A 6,078-nucleotide genomic window follows, 5' to 3' on the forward strand; every position below is an offset into this window, starting at 1 on the left:
AACAATAATGCCGCAGACACAATTGATTATTGGCTGTCTTGTTTACTGCGGATTCAGGCTATTTCAGCACTTTGGTCAACTGTTTTTTTTAAAGTGCTATACAAATAAATTGACATTGACATTGACATTTATCAACCATTGGATAAGAAATGCAGGGCTCTGAATGAAGAAACCACCATAGTTCCCTTCTTAGAAAGAAGATTGACTTAGAGTCTGTGCTAACCTATATTACAGCTGATTACAACACCACTACATTTAATGTATCTAGTACTTTAACAAGGCACCCAGAGTGCTTTATGGTGAATGGGGAATTTCACTTACTAACACCACTATCCCTTATGTTGTCCTTGGGGTCAATTTGACCCCAAGCAGTGTTTAACATCATAAAATATATGGTTCACTTTTTTTGTTTTGCTTCAAGTTTCATGACTTTTCCTTATTTGAAGGGTACAACAGAGTAAACATGAAATTTGCACAAAAATATGTTTCCAATGTCCTGTAAAAAAAATAGTTACGTTGGTGGTATTGGGGTCAATTTGACCCCATTTTTATGAAACATGATGAGAATGAATATTTGACAAATGATGGATATTATTATTGTAATAGTATGAGAACATGTAGCTATTATCATTATTTCATATACAAGTACATATTACATATAAGTTATTTTGGCAGGTCTGAAAAAGTCCAAAAAGTCAGCCTTTGGGCTGTTGACACTGGATTGGCCATATTGCCAGTCAGGGTTCCAGGGTTCATAAAGGGGTGTGGGGGGTGGGATTGTTTTGTAGGGATTTTGATAGTGGTTATTACACTCTTGTTAAGTACCTACCACAAAAAAAAATCGGGTAAAAAAAATAATTTTAATCATTTTTGAGAGTTTTTTGTAGCTGGGGTCAAATTGACCCCAAGGACAACGAACGTCGTAAGATTTTAGGACAACATGAGGGCTATGTAACATGCACCTGGGAACACACAGTGAAACCAGCCACATACTGTTTCACTCTTTGCTTTTGACTGACTATTACTCAGTGTTACTGTATTATTCAGTGTCATTCAGTGAATAATGTTATATTGTGAATGTATAGCAGTTCAATGCTCTGTCCCATGACTTGCCCAATCCATCCTTGGACAGAAATTTAGATCAAAATCACTAGCGACGACTGCAATCCCTAAGACACAGACGACACATTACATTTCAACTTTAGATTCATGTCAGGTGACATTTTTGTATGGTGCATATACATCAATTGCATGCTGACAGGAGCTAAATGTGTTAAGGCATCCATTGGTCTCAATTTCAGTTAGGCTATGCACAGAACAAGATGATCATACTGTAACTTCACAGAACTCCATGTGCTTATTGGTTGGGGACTTTCTCCAACAGATAGACCTAACAGCACCACACACAAGTAATTATCCTGTAACAACCTAAAATAATATAACACATCACTCCTCAGCTACTAAACAAACTCTTCACAACAATTAATGCGTCTCAAACTTGTGACCCTGGTCTGGATAATCATGGGAACCGTGACAAAGCAAGACCTCCATCCAGCCTCAACCATCAGGGGAATCATGATTTACATCTGGCAACTGGAACTGATAAAAATTCCGTTACAAGCTAAACCCGGTGGCTGAGGATTGATCAAGGCAAGGACTGATGCTGGGTGGAAACTTGTCTCAATGAGGGACTGACAGACCACAAACCGCATTAAGTGCAATGCAGTGAATTATGTTTTATGTGTAGTTGACAATGTCGCTGGTTGCGCTTGGCTAGTGCAACACAAGCCAAGCGCTCCAGAAGATAATCACTTAATGCACAGTATCACAGGAATCCTCATATCAAAGCGTAACAGTGCCACCTGCTGGCAGATTATACACAAGGTTGTACTACTAGCCATGCAAAAAGCCACTTCACAGTCAGTTGTTTCAGTCCGCCTGCTTTGTCCAGTCTTTAGTCTAACAAATCAGTTATTACTGCCCGTAAGTGAGGTGATTATATGTCAGTGTATTAACAATTACGCTAGCTATTCCATGACATCCATGTTGAAAGAAACAGCCTGACCAGCTTAAGGTGGTTTGCTGGTTGACCAGCTTGTTTACCAGCCTGTTTGACCACCCTATGTCGTTGACCAGCTATAGACCAGCAAAACTCTTGCGAAACATACCTTCAGCTGGTTTACCCAGCTTACGATGGTAATTCAGCCGGTTTTGCTCGACATACCACCTCAAGATGGTAATTTTAGTTGGTGTTGCTGGTCTACATTGCTGGTTTTTACTGGCCATGCCAACTTATGTTGGTCACTCTAGCAAACCAGCATGACCATCTTACACCAACAATGTCAAGGTTGGCAGTTTGGTCACCAGCATGACCACCTTACACCAGCTGTATCTCACACGACAGGTTAGTCACACCAGCACGACCAGCTTCCTCAGATGGTCATGCCAGCATGTCTAGCTGGTGTTCTAACCAGTTACACCAGCAAAGACCAGCAATAACTGGAAGAAACCCAGCAAAGACCAGCTAAAACCAGCTGTGCGCATAAGCTGGTTTCTTGCTGGTTTTTTTAGGGATATAAGCTAAAATGTAGGCCCTGGTTATGTAAAAAGTATAGCCTTTAAACTCATCACCAAAATGGTCAATTATAGGATGCTATGATTTTCATTTGACAGTGACTCTTCAATGTTTAGGTGATTGCACTTTGACATTTAATGACATTTAATGCTGGATAACACCAACTTCTCATTTTCTTTCTTGAGAGTTTAAATAAACAAACAAACAAACAAACAAACAAACAAACAGTCCTATTAGTTTTCTTTTGAAACACTTGGGAGCATAGTGTAGGAGCTATGTTGAGCAACATAAATATAAAATATAGTCGATTATTATTTGCTTTGTCAAAATAATTAAAAACAACACAACATTTTAAAAAAGTCAATCCTGAGCATGATATTGTTCAAACTTGTAATCCCATAAAACAAGTATTTGTTATTCTTAATAATCTATCCCTGTGTTGAGGAGTGTAATGTATTTTGCAATGAAGTGGTTTATTTGAGGTGTGGGTGCACAACTATTCTCATAAAGGGAAAAAAACACCCCACCCCTGTCTACTGGAAATTGTGAAATTAGGCACTTGTGTCAATAGACTGATACACTATGCACTGATAAAAGTTATGATGCTTGTTTGTGGTCATTTTGATGAGATTACATTTTTTCAGGTATAGGATGGAATGTATCAAAACATCAAACCAAGCAATTTGCCTTGAACACTAACCACACAATTATTAAACCACGGAACACAGGCAACCTTTTTCTAGACAAGAGCATTCCCGTGGGATGTGGTCATCATGGGCAGTCTTAAGAGATGGCATCGGGGAGACATACAATAAGTTAGGGGGCACAAGACTGCTTACAGGACAGAATTGCTCACAAACAAGATTTTGCAACAGGTGAGTAAGCAACATTAGGCGAAATATTGGTAAATACTTTAGTTCATTATGTCTTAATTGAGAATTTAGTTTATTGTGCTATGTTTGAAGCATAGATAAAAGGGAAAGTTTAAGGAAAGATAGACAAAGGGGAATATTAGGAAAATAATAGGCCTAAATAATTGACATTGTGTAATATATCCAAATATATATCTCAAACTGTAAGGTGCTGTGCCGAACTCTGAATATGAGGGTACTTCTCTTCGCTCTGGGTCTTCTGGGTCTTCTGGGACTTGGTCTATCGGCTCCAGTAAGTGTAACATTTGCAATTTGCTTTTTAGTGCTTGTGTGCGGTATTTATAGTTTCACATGTCTGGTCTGATTTTATATATTTTTTTTTTTTTTTTTTTTTGATGACATGTATCATTGTATTCTCAATTTTAGCTTGGGTCGTATGATTCAAATCTGAGTGCAGAGGTAAGATACATCACTTTCCCCCTGTTGATTTCAAAGCAACACATTTTAAACAGACACAAACATACAGATAACTAACAAATGTTGGTATTTATACCTTGTTCAAATAACCTCTAATTTCTTGAGACTGTTATCTACAATGTAGCACATTCCTAATGATTCTTGAAGCATTGATATAGCACATTTATATATATATATAGTTCCAAGAAATTGGAAAAGGTAGTAATTTGTCATCTGCCTTAACCTGGAGCTGAAAAGGTTGTAATTTCTGTTATTGTCCTTAAGGCAACGCAATATGATTCTTTTACCTTAAAATAACAGCTTCAATAATTTTTTTTGACAATGTGTGCCAGGCTGCCTGATGTTGTGCTATATACTGTTATTGTTGCGACTAGGAGCATGACCCTTTTTGTTGGTCTTAGACGCTTTAGGTATCTCCTTAGTACTAAATGGGTACCAAGTACATTGAAAATGATTTCCAACTTGTTACTAAAGTGCAGTCAGCGATTGTTCAGGAGGTTGAGTTTGTTTATGATTGTTTGTTTATATTTACATTCAATTAGCAGATGCTTTTGTTCAAAATAATGTACGTCATATTTTGACCAAGGACCAAACTAAACACAAGAGAGGTTTGTTTTCGTTTGAGGGAAAGGCTGTCCCCAACATAATTGTTTCCTGTTTTTGAAGCCTAGTATAGATTTTTTTTTTTTTAAGGGTCCCGAGTATATGATTGTCGATTTTGAAATTTGACAGAAATGGTATGGGCTTGTATTTTATGGGACTCTGAAGTAGCTGCCTTGGCATTCTAGCAGAATAGACCATGGCATAGGCAGAGTTTTCTGAAACTCTGAGTGTTAACTATTTGGGTGTTAATATTCCACAAGGGGGACTATCGAGCCCTGTGGCCGGGTATTTTGGCTCCGAAAAAAAAACATGCGCACAACAGTTCGGGACTACTTCAAGAATCTCCAGAGTGTTGCTCCTCACTGGGTGTTTGACTAGGATCATTAACACAGGGTTAACATTAACATTTTTCAGTCTAATAGAAAGTCTTTCAGCTAAAATGTGTAACTGTCTGCTAAAGGCAATCTTTGTAACACGTCTGAGTGTGGTTTGTGGTAAGATCCTCATTACTCAGTTCACAGAGAACACCTTGGTGTGAGTACTATTGTTCCTTGTAGTACTATTGCTGTCCTTAGTTGGACAAACGGGGATTCTGTGAAGTAGTTGCCCTGTCATTCTAACAGAATAAGTCAGTGTGTGAATGGCTCGTTCTTTGTAGCTTGAGAGTTACACCTCTACAGCTTGAGTATTAACTATTTGGGTGTTGGCCCTGAAAGGAAATACAGTACATGTGTATGGGCACAGTTTGTCTTCTTGCTGTAGTTTATGTAAAGCACAAAGTGACCTCTGTGTGAGAAAAGCGCAATATAAATACAATTGACTTGACATCACGCAGTCGCTGACTGCAGCTTTAACCTGGAACTCAAAAGCAAAGGGGTATGATTAGTTAAATTAGTCGCACGATATCTCTCACAATTGTTGAAGGGGTGATCATCTTGCAAGGGGCTGAACACTTTTGTAAGCCACAGTAAATGAGATGAAAGTGATTTCTTGTGATATCATGGCTGCTTGTGAATTACTGCTCTCCAGAACCCTTGTTTAAATGTAGCACTGCTCAAATTTAATGTGCATTGTGCTCACTCGACCAGTGGTTAAAAGAAAAAAAAAGTTTTCAGTCCAAACCGTCTGGCATACAGTCCAAAGAAAGAAATGCAAACTCCAGACTTAACAGAGAAACAAACAAATAAAACTAAGCTGCTCTAAATTAGCAAGTATATAGATAGTATATCATTTGTGAGAAGCAGCGTAGATTCCACTTATGGCCTATTGTTGCTATTCACTATTCACTATTTCACTAAATACTGCATAAAATGTTGTTTTATATCTTTATATCTTTTTTCCACAGGACCTGCTCCTACAGTACTTGCTGCGAGGCAATAATGCTAACTCCAACCGAAATCCATCTTACGAATTTAATATAAGGCCCTACCCAAATCAAATGTATGGATCTAACATACAGGTCCCCTTTCAACAGCCAACTTTGTACCGCCCGCCGACTCAGCCAGTGTTTCCCTATGCAATGATGACTTACCCTAGATACCCAGCACTTCC

The sequence above is a fragment of the Sardina pilchardus genome, chromosome 8 (genome assembly GCF_963854185.1).
Source record: "Sardina pilchardus chromosome 8, fSarPil1.1, whole genome shotgun sequence".
NCBI lineage: Eukaryota > Metazoa > Chordata > Actinopteri > Clupeiformes > Clupeidae > Sardina > Sardina pilchardus.